The following is a 14,357-nucleotide window of genomic DNA, read 5'->3' as shown; positions in this document are numbered from 1 at the left end:
ATGAATCTCCAGTAATGAATTAATGAGGATAATTTTTCATAAATTTTTATTCTCTGGGTCCGGGAGTCATGGGAACGGATTCAGAGGGAGTTGAATATGCGTTGCTGTCATCTTTAGTATTTTCTGCTGTAGCAAGAGATAAAATAGAATTGTCTCCTACAGATTCACTCGTCACAGAGGGTTGCTCAATCTGCAGTATTTTAGATACTGTTTGGGTTTGATTCTCATCCTTGGAACTTCCTGACTTCATACCTTCACTATCATCTTCAAAAAACACTTTGAATAGTATTAGAATCACAAAAGGTAACATGTATGGATTTTTCAATAAATCTAGAGTCTTTGTGATAAACTCTATATGGTTTGCTAGATGTAGAGTAACTAATGAAAATGCATTCAAAGGTTTTTGGATCAAATTTTCCCAAGTTATCTTTTGTGTTAAGACAAAACATTTGCATCCAAAGATATGAAAATACTTAAGATTTGGGGGAGTTTCTTTCCACAATTCATAAGGAATTTTCTTTAAAAACTTCATAATAATTGTTCTATTCAAGATATATCATGCCGTATTCATGGCTTTAGCCCAAAGAAAGTTAGTAACTTCGCTTTCACACAACATGGTGGTTGCTAACAACCAATACCTGTACAATTCTGAGAGGAACCCTGTGAACTCTGGGGCTCCTCAGAAGAAAGGAGTCTTGAAAGTGGATATCTTGGATGCTATTCTTGCTCAGAACAAGGTCATGTCTCAACAAATTAGTGTACTTACACAACACTTGAGTGAAATGCAAGTTTCAGCTGTCAGTGCTCAGAATGCCCCTCAAGAGGCTCCATATGACATGAATAATGGCTTCCCTCAAGGTGAGAATTATGAATATGCTCAATTTTCTCCTGAATAGGTCAACTTTATGGGGAATTCTCCTAGAAACCCCAACAATGGTCCATATACCAAGACATTCAATCAGGGGTGGAGGAATCACCCAAACTTTAGGTGGAGAGATAAACCCCAAGGGCCACAAAATTTGGTAATTCTCAAGGCAGGCTTAATCAGAACAACTTCAATAATCGCCAACTCCAACCCTCTCAGCCTTCGAAGACCACTGACTTAGAATCACTAGTTGCAAGTTTTATGCAGGAAACCAGAGCTTTACTTAGGAGGTTCAGATGGGTCAAATAGCCACAAAAGTTGCTGAAATTGATCAGAGGTCCACCAATTTCCTCCCTAGTAACACAATTCCAAATCCAAGAGAGGAGTGCAAGGCCATCACCGTGGTAAGTAGACAAGTGGCAAGTATGGAAGCATAAGTTACTGGAGAGCCAGTTGAAAAAGAAGTTCCAGAGGAGAAAAAGGAGGAGGTCGAACACGCCCCACCTAGGCGTGCAGACAATCCTTTTCCAGTCACTCTTGACACACATCCGGCATTACCTAAACCTCCTGAATACAAGCCTAAGATGTCATATCCTCAGAGACTTCAAAAGAAAACCAAGGACAAGTAGTTTTCAAAGTTCTTGGAAGTTTTCAAAAAGTTACAAATTAATATTCCTTTTGCTGAGGTTTTGGAGCAAATGCCTCTCTATGTTAAATTTATGAAGGAGTTGTTGTCAAGCAAGAAGCCTTTAAAGGGAGATGAGATAGTGGTCCTGACCAAGAAATGTAGTACCATAATTCAGAATAACTTGTCAAGGAAGATGCCAGATCTAGGGAGCTTTCAAATTCTATGCACCATTGGAAGCACAATCTTTGAGAAAGCCTTGTGTGATCTAGGAGCAAGCATAAATTTAATGCTCTTGTCTGTGATGAAGAAGCTGCTAATCATAGAAGAACAACCAACAAGGATAGCATTACAAATGGCAGACAAATCTCTGAAACATGCACATGAAATAGTGGAGAATGTCTTGGTCAAAGTGGGTAAGTTCTTCCTTCCAGCAGATTTTGTAATTCTTGACATGGGGGAGGATGAAAATGCCTCTATAATCCTAGGAAGACCATTCTTAGCCACTGGAAGAGTTCTAATTGATATGGAAGAAGGTGAATTAGTGCTTAGAGTGCATAATGAGCAACTGGTCGTTCATGTTTTAAAAAATATGCATTCATCAGGTGAAAAGGATAGGTGCATTCAGACTGAGCTTAATGATCCAAACCTTCAAAAACTCCCTGATGATGCACAACAGGATCTGCAGCTCAAACCTCCTTTTGCGGGAACTAATACAATTCTCCCTGACATCAAATCTAAGTTTTCAAAATCTTGGTGCGGAATTTATAACCCACAAACTAACCGGCAAGTGCACCGAGTCGTACCAAGTAATACCTCAGGTGAGTGAGGGTCGATCCCACGAGGATTGATGGACCAAGCAACAATGGTTGAGTGATTCACTTAGTTAGACAAGCAGAAAAGAGTGTTTTGATGTTCAAAAGCATCAAACAGTAAATTCAGAGAATTAGAAAGCAAACAGCAAATTAGTATGAAGAATGTACTTCAAAACAGTTAAGACTTCAGAGTTGTTTATCTTCTGAATTTCTATTTCTTACCAACTATTTTAATCATGCAAGATTCAATCCATGGCAAACTATATGTGACTAAACCCTAATTCCTTAGCAATTTAGTCTCCTCTAACCTAGTCAACTGCCAATTCCTTGGTCACTTATTTTCAATTAGAAGGTGAAGTTCATTTCTAGTTTATTAGCCACAAAAATCCTAATTATCCAAATATAAAGGATTATATGTCACGTATCCCGTTAAGTCTAGATAAATTAGTAATTTAGGATAAATTTTTTTCAAGTTATTGTTCAAGTAAATTGTTTTTTCAAGGTTTACAAGAACTCAATTAGAATAAGGATTATTCTTCCGATCTACCCAAATCCTTAAGATGAAGAATGAAAACAAATTCTTGAAAGTGAAATCAATGCATGAATTAAAATAAAAAAGTAATAGTATCAATCCATACAACAAACAAAGCTCCTAAGCCTAACAGTGAAGGTTTAGTTGCTCATGGCTCAGAGAGAAAACTAGAATTCTAAAAACTGTAAACTATAGAATGAGGTGCGTAAAAGAGAAGGAAGCCCGAAGGGCTGAACTTTTTCCTTTTATATATAACCTAATAAATGTAAAATATATTTTCTAAAACTAAATAATATATTTTCCTATTTGTAAATAAAATAAAGTTTTAATCAAAATTAATAAAAGATCTCGATGCTGGCTCGTGCATAGGCGTGGGGACCAACAAATTTCCTAAAGCTGGCGCCAAACTTGGACTGGGCCAAGTTTGGCGCCACTCTACCTGCATGTGTTTCTTGCTTTTTCTTCATCTTGGTGCCAAACTTGGAAGATCCCAAGTTTGGTGCCACCAAGGCAGCGCAATTCTAGGAGATTATAGAGCTCATGGTGCCAAACTTGGAACATCCCAAGTTTGGTGCCACCAAGGTAGTGATTCCCGAAGAAAAGTATAGACTATTATATATTTTTGAAAAGCTCTGAAAGTTAACTTTCAAACGCCGCTAAAATCACTTTAATTGGACCTCTATAGCTCAAATTATGCTCGTCGGAGTGTGAGGAGGTTAGGGTTGACAGCATCATTCACTTTCTTCCTTTTCTTCTACACGAACTCTGTCAAATCCGTTCGAATGCTACTTGAAATAAATCAAATTACACACAACTCAAAGTAGCATTCATACTGGCTCAAAAATACTTAAATCTTGATTAAAATTAACAAATTTAATTGCAAATTCACTAGGAAAAGATAGGAAAGATGCTCACGCATCACATGGCTCTAGCCGTTTCTTAAAGACTTCTATTTTTTCTTTCCACAACGCCATTTTGTTGGGGTGTTCTTGGGTATGAGAAGTTATGTGAAATTCCTAGTTCATCAAAAAAGGAATCAAAATATTGATTTTCAAATTCTTTACAATGATCACTTCAAACCAAAGCAATCTTTAAATCTTTTTCATTTTGAATCTTTTTGCTAAAAACTTCAAAGGTTGAAAATACATCATTTTTATGTGCAAGAAAAAGAACCAAATCAAATCTTGTATAATCATCCATAATCACTAAGCCATAGTATTTACCACCTAGACTTTGAGTTCTAGTTGGACCAAAGAGATAAATATGTAGCAGTTCAAGAGATCTTTTAGTAGAAATGTCTTCTTTCGGTTTGAAAGAACTTTTAGTTTGTTTACCCATTTGAAAAGCATCACAAGTGATGTCTTTGTTGAATTGAATTTTAGGAAGACCTCTAACTAAGTCCTTTTTTACTAGCTTGTTAATTTGATACATGTTATCATGACTCAATCTTTTATGCCAAAGTCATTTTTCAGAATATTTGGAATGAAAACAAGCTACATTTTGACTCTTAAGTTCATCTAAAGTAAGGCCATATACATGATCACATCTTTTCACAACAAATAACACTTTATCATATTTTTCGCTCACAAGAAGGCATTCTAATCTTTTGAAAATTATCCAATAACCTAGATCACATAATTGGTTAATACTCAAAAGATTGTGTTTCAACCCATCAATAAAAAATACATTATCAATGAAGGTAGAGAGATCTTTACCGACTTTTTCAATAGTAATGATTTTTTTTATTTTTCATCATCACCAAAGGTCACGAATCCTCCATCATACTTGTTGAGTTTGACAAAGAATGTTAACTTTTCAGTCATGTGCCTAGAGCATCTACTATCCAAGTACCATATATCCTTCTTCTTCTTGGATGCTAGGCAAATCTGCACAGAGTCATAAGTAACCTTAGGTATCCAAATCAATTTAGATTATTTGATGTTAATCCATCTTAGTCACCCAAGAGCATTGAAATCACAAATAACTTTGTACATTTTATTTCCAACTTTTCTTTCAACAATGAAGCATTGGAGAAAAGGGTGACCAAGTTTTTTGCATGTTTGACAATGCTTTCTGTGTGCAGAATTTTGAAAGTGGTTAAAGGTTTTGATTTTTCTAGTTTCTAAAGTAGATGCATCAGTTTTGATAAAACGATTTTTAGCGGCTGCATCATTTTTTGCAACATAACCCATACCAAATTTTTTGACAAAGGTTTGATCCTTGACATTGATACATTTATGTCAACAGATGATTTATCAAAAACTACATTTTTAGTGACATAACTCAAACCAAATTTTTCAAATAAAGATCTTTAACTAGCAAATAATTTGTCCAAATTGTTGGAACTTTGTGCAAGTTTTGCTAAATCATTATTTAGACCTTTAATCACTTCATGCAATCTTTCATTTTCTGCAATAAGGTCTAGTGAAGCATTAACTGAGTGGATTTCATTTAACTTTCAATTTCAGATTTTAAGAACCTATTTTTCTCAACATGTTCAATGGCACTCTTGGTTTTCTTCACCTTTTCTTCCAAGAAATCATTTTCACCTTTCAAAACTTCATTTTAGCTTTGCATTTATTGTATTTACCCAGCAGTTCATTAGCATGATCAGTTGGTCATTAATAATGTGCAAATCTTCAATGGACAAGTCAAAGTAGTCTACCTCATCTAGTTGATCGTGACTAGCCATGAGACAGACTTGTGCTTCATGTTTGGACTCTTTATTATCATCAGAATTGTTCTCTAGATCCTCCTAAGAAACCATAAGTACTTTCTTCTTTTCTTTCTTCATCTTGTCCTCATTCTTAAGCTTAAGACAATCAAATTTGAAATGACCAGCCTCCTTGCAGTGATGACAAATTACCTTACTCAAATCTCTCTTTTGCTCCTTTGAACTTGAGCCTCTGCTCTTGTCTTTGCTCCTCACGAGTCTTCTTAATCTCCTAGGAAAAAATACAAGTTCATCATCTGAAAAACTATCACTGGATTCCTCTTCCAATGAATCAACTTTGGATTTTAGGGCCATTCCCTTTTTTTTTTGTGTCTCGGTTCATGTGTGTGATTTCATATGCAAGTAGTTTCCCTCTTAACCCATCATATGTCATTTGATTTAGATTATTGCTTTCAGAAATGACAGTAGCTTTTGTTTTTCACTCTTTAGTGAAACTTCTAAGTACTTTCCTCACTAGCACTTGTTTGGTGTGAGTCATCCCCATAGCATCCAAGCTATTGATGATGATTAAAAATCTTTCAAACATTTCATCGATGGATTCTCCTTCCTTTATAAAGAACATTTCATATTCTAAGCATATTGACCAAATCATGATAGCTATCCTCAATTTGTTGTCTACACACAGCCAAAGATTTGACCGTGTTAGGAGACATTGTTCCGACAGGAACTTGTCTTGACATCTTTGGAAATTTGGAGGTACGTTCTCCACTAACTGGCAATCTTGTTTGGGTTACCCCTGTGCCCTGTGTCAAAAAGACATTTGGCATTACCATATTAAGTTACAAGGACATAGCACTGACCCTAAATATGAGGGATTATTCATCAAATATTGATAAGCATCATGATTTGCTATACTAGGGTCATAGTGAGTCAGTGTACCAACTAGAGGGTAACTTGGAGGAGGTTTTAGATTATACAAGGGGTTATTCCTTGTAGTGGTTATACCTTCTATATATCCCATGTTGGGATTTTTCACTAGTGGAGCATAATTTGGAGGCAATCCGTATGGAGGCCATACTCTATATCGAGGCCATGTAGTGGGCACAGTTGACGGAATTCTCTTTGTGATAACAAGGTTCATCGTTCGACTTGATGGGCTAGCTTCTTCCTTTGGGCCTCTTGTATTTTAACTAGCGTCATTATTTGACATATCCGTCAAAGTAGAGGCTTTATCAGTCATTATTAACTTGCTACTGTGTAATCGCATGCAAGATTTGACATGTTACTTAACCCAGGGTCCCACTGGGTGTGCCAATTTGTTTCACTTGATTTTTGGTAAACGTCGACAGCGTTTCTTGGCAGGGTGTAGAATTAAGCTTGTATCAAGATCTCAAGTATCGGAGAGTAGATATGACTTTTCTAAAAAAGAGTAGGCTCGACCTGAGAATCACTCAGCATTCGTGTCGAAATGTATGGGATACTCAAATTATGGAAAATAATAAAGAATTGTAAATAAACAGATGAAGCTTTAAAATTAAAATTGAAAGCAAGCAAAATGCTTGAAAAACAGAAGTAAAAATAAAATGCGTAAAGCAAATAAATAAAAAGAAAGCAAATAAATGAAAAAAATAAAAGAAAAGCAAATAAAAGTGGACTTTCAACACTCACATACATTTGTGCTCTATGGTCTTCTGTTGCGTCACTGGGACAGGGAATTTTGGCTGAGGCTTATGTGTGATGATCTAGTATTCTGGTGTTTTTGAAGAAGTCTCATAACTCTTCTAAGTTTCTTCTATTTGTAGACTATAGAAATAGACTTGCCATGGAGAATCTTGGTCCACGATCTTACTTCCTCTTTTTTTCTCAGCCATGATCTTGCCTTAACCATGAAGAATCTTGACTCTCAAGTTTTGATACCCACGTCTTTCTTAGTCTTCAAGTCCCATGTTTTCTTCAACTTACTCCTCAAGTTTTGCACCCATGTTCTCCACCCAGCTTCAAGGTCGAGTAGCAAGCCTTGATACTCAAGGAAAGGCAATAACTACCTTTCGACTTCGACACTCTTTGTACGGTCTTTCTTCGACTTTAGCTTACCCATTTCTGCTTCTGTAGTTAAAACACCGCTTCTGTAGTTGAAACCATTGGCAATCAAAGTGCCCTCTTGTCGAGGAAAATCCATTTTTTGTACCGACAGTTTCATTAAATTAAAACACAATATAATATGGAATAATAACTGCTAAAAACATAATAAAGTAATCTCATAAATAACAACCGCTAACAACCTTCCACTAGTGGGGGCGGGACAATTAGGTGGTGGTTGAACGTCGGCTCGTGGCCCATGCAAGCTATCATTGTTGGCCATTCATGAAAGTAGAGGAGGGGGAATTAGTAAACTGCTATAGGAATAGCTTTGCATAAACCAAATGAATGTCTATAGCTGGTTGACCGTGCTCTTTAGATTTAGGTGGGTGATGATATATCCCCTTGCTACCTCGGGTGAGTATGCCTCTACTTCTCTTGTGCCCGATATGATATGGTAGCATACTTCCAGCCCTATATACTTTATCCTCTGCTCATCTTACTGTTTTATCTATCGACTAAGCTCTCTGTTAAGTAAAGTTATTTTCTTATAGAGGTTTATTAGACCCTCGTGATGAATGGTCCTATGGCATCCCAATATGAGTGGTGAAATTGAAGTGCTGTGGTAGTGTTAACGCACCTAATCTTCGTGAAATCTCTATTTTCGCATGCTTTTCTTCCATCTTTCTAAGTCGTCTTTCTCTTCTAAACCTTAATTAAACAATGATGAGCGGATAATTTATACGCTTTTTGGCATTGTTTTTAGTATATTTTTAGTAGAATCTAGTTACTTTTAGGGATGTTTTCATTAGTTTTTATGTTAAATACACATTTCTGGACTTTACTATGAGTTTGTGTGTTTTCAGGTATTTTTTGGCTGAAATTGAGGGACTTGAGCAAAAATCAGATTCAGAGGTTGAAGAAGGACTGCTGATGCTGTTGGATTCTGACCTCCCTGCACTCAAAATGGATTTTCTGGAGCTACCGAACTCAAAATGGCGCGTTTCCAATTGTGTTGGAAAGTAGACATCCAGGGCTTTCCAGAAATATATAATAGTCTATACTTTTCCCGAGTTTAGATGATACAAACTGGCGTTCAATTCCAGCTCTCTGCCCAATTCTGGCGTCCAGCGCCAGAAACAAGCTGCAAAGTGGAGTTCAACGCCCAAACTGGCACAAAAGCTGGCGTTCAACTCCAAGAATGGCCTCTCTACGTGTAGACTTCAAGCTCAGCCCAAGCACACACCAAGTGGGTCCCAGAAGTGGATTTATGCATCAAATACTTACTTCTGTAAACCCTAGTAACTAGTTTAGTATAAATAGGACTTTTTACTATTGTATTAGACATCTTTGGATTATCTTTTGATCCTTTGATCATCTTGGGACGCCTAGTTCTTAGATCATGGGGGCTGGCCTCTCGGCCATGCCTGGACCTTTCACTTATGTATTTTCAACGGTAGAGTTTCTACACTCCATAGATTAAGGTGTGGAGCTCTGCTGTTCCTCATGAATTAATGCAAAGTACTACTGTTTTTCTATTCAATTCAACTTATTCTGCTTCTAAGATATTCATTCGCACTTCAACCTGAATATGATGAACGTGACAATCATCATCATTTCCTATGAACGCGTGCCTGACAACCACTTCCGTTCTACCTTCGATTGAATGATTATCTCTTGGATCTCCTAATCAGAATCTTCGTGGTGTAAGCTAGATTGATGGCGGCATTCATGAGAGTTCAGAAAGTCTAAACCTTGTCTGTGGTATTCCGAGTAGGACTCTGGGATTGAATGACTGTGACGAACTTCAAACTCGCGAGTGCTGGGCGTAGTGACAGACGCAAAAGGATAGTAAATTCTATTCCAGTATGATCGAGAACCTCCAAGATGATTAGCCATGCAGTGACAGCGCATCGGACCATTTTCACAGAGAGGAATAGGATGCAGCCATCGACAAGGGTGATGCCTCCAGACGATTAGCCGTGCTGTGACAGAGCATTTGGACCATTTTCCCGAGAGGATTAAAAGTAGCCATTGACAACGGTGACATCCTTACAAAAAGCCAGCCATGGAAAGGAGTCGGATTGATTGGATGAAGGCAGCAGGAAAGCAGAGGTTTAGAGGAACAAAAGCATCTCTATGCACTTATCTGAAATTCTCACCAATGATTTACATAAGTATCTCTATCCTTGTTTTCTTCTTTATTTTCGAAAACTCCATAATCAATTATTATCCGCCTGACTGAGATTTACAAGGTGACCATAGCTTGCTTCATACCGACAATCTCCGTGGGATCGACCCTTACTCACGTAAGGTTTATTACTTGGACGACCCAGTGCACTTGCTGGTTAGTTGTATCGAAGTTGTGACAAATTATGAATTAAGATCAGAGCACCAAGTTTTTGGAGCCATTACCAGGGATCACAATTTCGTGCACCAAGTTTTTGGCGCCGTTGTCGGGGATTGTTCGAGTTTTCGGCAAGCTTTTGGTCCGGTAACATCAGTGCCAAGTTTGATCCGGCAACAACACCAAGTTTTTGGCGCCGTTGTCGGGGATTGTTTGAGTTTGGACAACTGACGGTTCATCTTGTTGCTCAGATTAGGTAATTTTCTTTTTGTTTTATTTTCAAAAATTTTTCAAAAATCTTTCAAAAATTTCTCCTTTGTTTTCGAAAATATATTTTTCTTCAGAATTTTTAAGAATGAATTCTAGTGTTTCATGAAGTATGTTGAAGCCTGGCTGGCTGTAAAGCCATGTCTAAATTCTTTTGGACTGAGGTTTCACTTATACTCAAGAGAAGAGCTTCTTTGTCTTTCTTAGCAAATTAGCTGATGCATGTAATTACATACTAAAGCTTGGCTGGCTATTAAGCCATGCCTAACCCTCAGATTGGAGCTTTAGACTAAAGAGCATAAGATTCCTGAAATTCTTCTTAAAGATTTTGGAATCCTTATTTTTCTTTTTCATATAATTTTCGAAAAAACCAAAAAAATTAGAAAATAAAAAAAATCAAATATATTTTGTGTTTCTTGTTTGAGTCTTAAGTCAATTTTTAAGTTTGGTGTCAATTGCATATTCATCTTGCATTTTTCGAAAATCCATGCATTCATAGTGTTCTTCATGATCTTCAAGTTGTTCTTGGTAAGTCTTCTTGTTTGATCTTGATGTTTTCTTGTTTTGCATCCTTTCTTGTTTTTCATGTGCATTTTTGCATCCATAGAGTCTAAACATGAAAGATTTCTAAGTTTGGTGTCTTGCATGTTTTCTTTGCATATAAAATTTTCAAAAATATGTTCTTGATATTCATCATGATCTTCAAAGTGTTCTTGGTGTTCATCTTGACATTCATAGCATTCTTGCATGCACTCATTGTTTTGATCCATAACTTTCATGCATTGCATCATTTTTCTTGTTTTTCTCTCCCATCATAAAAATTCAAAAATAAAAAAAATATCTTTCCCTTTTTCTCTCTCATAAATTCGAAAATTAGATTTGACTTTTTCAAAAATTTTTAAAAAAATCTAGTTGTTTTTATGAGTCAAATCAAATTTTCAATTTAGAAAATCTCATCTTTTTCAAAATCTTTTTCAAAAATCAAATCTTTTTCAAATTTCTTAGTTATTTTCGAAAATTCCAAAAATATTTTTTAAAAATATTTTTCTTATCTTTATCTCCTAATTTTCGAAAATAACACCACCAATTAATGTTTTGATTCAAAAATTTCAAGTTTGTTACTTGCTTGTTAAGAAAGATTCAAACTTTAAGTTCTAGAATCATATCTTGTGATTTCTTGTGAATCAAGTCATTAATTGTGATTTTAAAAATCAAATCTTTTTCAAAAAACTAATTTCAATCATATCTTTTCAAAAATATCTTTTCCAAAAATTTGATTTCAAAATATCTTTTCTAACTTCCTAACTTCTTATCTTTTCAAAATTTGTTTCAACTAACTAACTAACTTTTTGTTTGTTTCCTATCTTTTTCAAAACTACCTAACTAACTCTCTCTCTCTAACTTTTGAAAATATCTCCCCTCTTTTTCAAAATTTCTTTTTAATTAACTAATTATTTTAATTTTTTATTGTAATTTTCGAAAAATTACTAACCTTTTTCAAAAAAACCATTTTCGAAAATCACTAACTCTTTTTCAAAAATTATTTTCGAAATTCTCTTTCTCTCTCATCTCCTTCTATTCATTTATTCATCTACTAACATCTCTTCCTCACATCACTCACCAAATTCGAACCCCCTCTTCCATCTGTGTTCGAATTTTTTCTTCTTCTTTTCTTCTACTCACACAGGGACCTCTATACTGTGGTAAAAAGGATCCCTATTATTATTATTTTTCTGTTCCCTCTTTTTCATATGAGCAGGAACAAGGACAAGAACATTCTTGTTGAAGCAGATCCAGAACCTGAAAGAACTCTGAAAAGAAAACTAAGAGAAGCTAAAATACAACAATCCAGAGATAACCTTTCAGAAATTTTCGAACAGGAAGAGGAGATGGCAGCCAAAAATAATAATAATGCAAGGAGGATGCTTGGTGACTTTACTGCACCTAATTCCAATTTACATGGAAGAAGCATCTCCATTCCTGCCATTGGAGCAAACAACTTTGAGCTGAAACCTCAATTAGTTTCTCTGATGCAGCAGAACTGCAAGTTTCATGGACTTCCATCTGAAGATCCTTTTCAGTTCTTAACTGAATTCTTGCAGATTTGTGATACTGTTAAGACTAATGGAGTAGATCCTGAAGTCTACAGGCTCATGCTTTTCCCTTTTGCTGTAAGAGACAGAGCTAGAGTGTGGTTGGACTCTCAACCTAAAGATAGCCTGAACTCTTGGGATAAGCTGGTCACGGCTTTCTTAGCCAAGTTCTTTCCTCCTCAAAAGCTGAGCAAGCTTAGAGTGGATGTTCAAACCTTCAGACAGAAAGAAGGTGAATCCCTCTATGAAGCTTGGGAAAGATACAAGCAGCTGACCAAAAAGTGTCCTTCTGACATGCTTTCAGAATGGACCATCCTGGATATATTCTATGATGGTTTATCTGAGCTATCAAAGATGTCATTGGATACTTCTGCAGGTGGATCCATTCACCTAAAGAAAACGCCTGCAGAAGCTCAATAACTCATTGACATGGTTGCTAATAACCAGTTCATGTACACTTCTGAGAGGAATCCTGTGAATAATGGGACGCCTATGAAGAAGGGAGTTCTTGAAATTGATACTCTAAATGCCATATTGGCTCAGAATAAAATATTGACTCAGCAAGTCACTATGATTTCTCAGAGTCTGAATGGAATGCAAGCTGCATCCAACAGTACTCAAGAGGCATCTTCTGAAGAAGAAGCTTATGATCCTGAGAACCCTGCAATAGCAGAGGTGAATTACTTAGGTGAACCTTATGGAAACACCTATAACTCATCATGGAAAAATCATCCAAATTTCTCATGGAAGGATCAAAAGCCTAAACAAGGCTTTAATAATGGTGGAAGAAATAGGTTTAACAATAGTAAACCTTTTCCATCATCCACTCAGTAACAGACAGAGAATTCTGAGCAGAATCCATCTAGCTTAGCAAACTTAGTCTCTGATCTATCTAAGGCCACTGTGAGTTTCATGAATGAAACAAGGTCCTCCATTAGAAATTTGGAGGCACAAGTGGGCCAGCTGAGTAAGAAGATCACTGAAATCCCTCCCAGTACTCTCCCAAGCAATACAGAAGAAAATCCAAAGAGAGAGTGCAAGGCCATTGATATTACCAAAATGGCCAAACCCAAAGAGGGAGAGGAGGACGTGAATCCCAGTGAGGAAGACCTCCTGGGACGTCCAGTGATCAATAAGGAGTTTCCCTCTGAGGAACCAAAGGAATCTGAGGCTCATCTAGAGACCATAGAGATTCCATTGAACCTCCTTATGCCCTTCATGAGCTCTGATGAGTATTCCTCTTCTGAAGAGAATGAGGATGTCACTGAAGAGCAAGCTACCAAGTTCCTTGGTGCAATCATGAAGCTGAATGCCAAATTATTTGGTATTGAGACTTGGGAAGATGAACCTCCCTTGTTCACCAATGAACTAAGTGATCTGGATCAACTGACATTGCCTCAGAAGAAACAGGATCCTGGAAAGTTCATAATACCTTGTACCATAGGCACCATGCTCTTTGAAAAGGCTCTGTGTGACCTTGGTTCAGGGATAAACCTCATGCCCCTCTCTGTAATAGAGAAACTGGGAATATATGGGGTGCAAGCTGCTAAAATCTCATTAGAGATGGCAGACAATTCAAGAAAACAGGCTTATGGACAAGTAGAGGATGTGTTAGTAAAGGTTGAAAGCCTTTACATCCCTGCTGATTTCATAGTCCTAGACACTGGAAAGGAAGAGGATGAATCCATCATCCTAGGAAGGCCTTTCCTAGCCACAGCAAGAGCTGTGATTGATGTGGACAGAGGAGAATTGATCCTTCAATTAAATAAGGACAACCTTGTGTTTACAACTCAAGGATCTCTCTCTGCATCCATGGAGAGGAAGCAGAAAAAGCTTCTCTCAAAGCAGAGTCAACCAAAGCCCCCACAGTCAAACTCTAAGTTTGGTGTTGGGAGGCCACAACCAAACTCTAAGTTTGGTGTCAAACACCCATATCCAAACTCTAAGTTTGGTGTTGGGAGGTCTCAACAAAGCTCTGCACATCTGTGAGGCTCCATGAGAGCCCACTGTCAAGCTATTGACATTAAAGAAGCACTTGTTGGAAGGCAACCCAATGTTTA

General features: G+C 36.9%; 1 non-coding gene across 1 annotated transcript; it reads right to left on the bottom strand.

The window, feature by feature from the left end:
• Positions 1 to 12,489: 12,489 nt before the first annotated feature.
• On the bottom strand, positions 12,490 to 12,597 carry LOC112739416 (small nucleolar RNA R71). The gene has a single exon (XR_003170353.1). It is a non-coding gene; the product is annotated as a small nucleolar RNA R71 (small nucleolar RNA).
• Between the last annotated feature and the right edge of the window lie 1,760 nt (positions 12,598 to 14,357).

This window comes from Arachis hypogaea, chromosome 13, assembly GCF_003086295.3.
Source record: "Arachis hypogaea cultivar Tifrunner chromosome 13, arahy.Tifrunner.gnm2.J5K5, whole genome shotgun sequence".
In the NCBI taxonomy this organism is placed as follows: Eukaryota; Viridiplantae; Streptophyta; class Magnoliopsida; order Fabales; family Fabaceae; genus Arachis; species Arachis hypogaea.
This window is presented reverse-complemented; position numbering and strand designations above follow the sequence as displayed.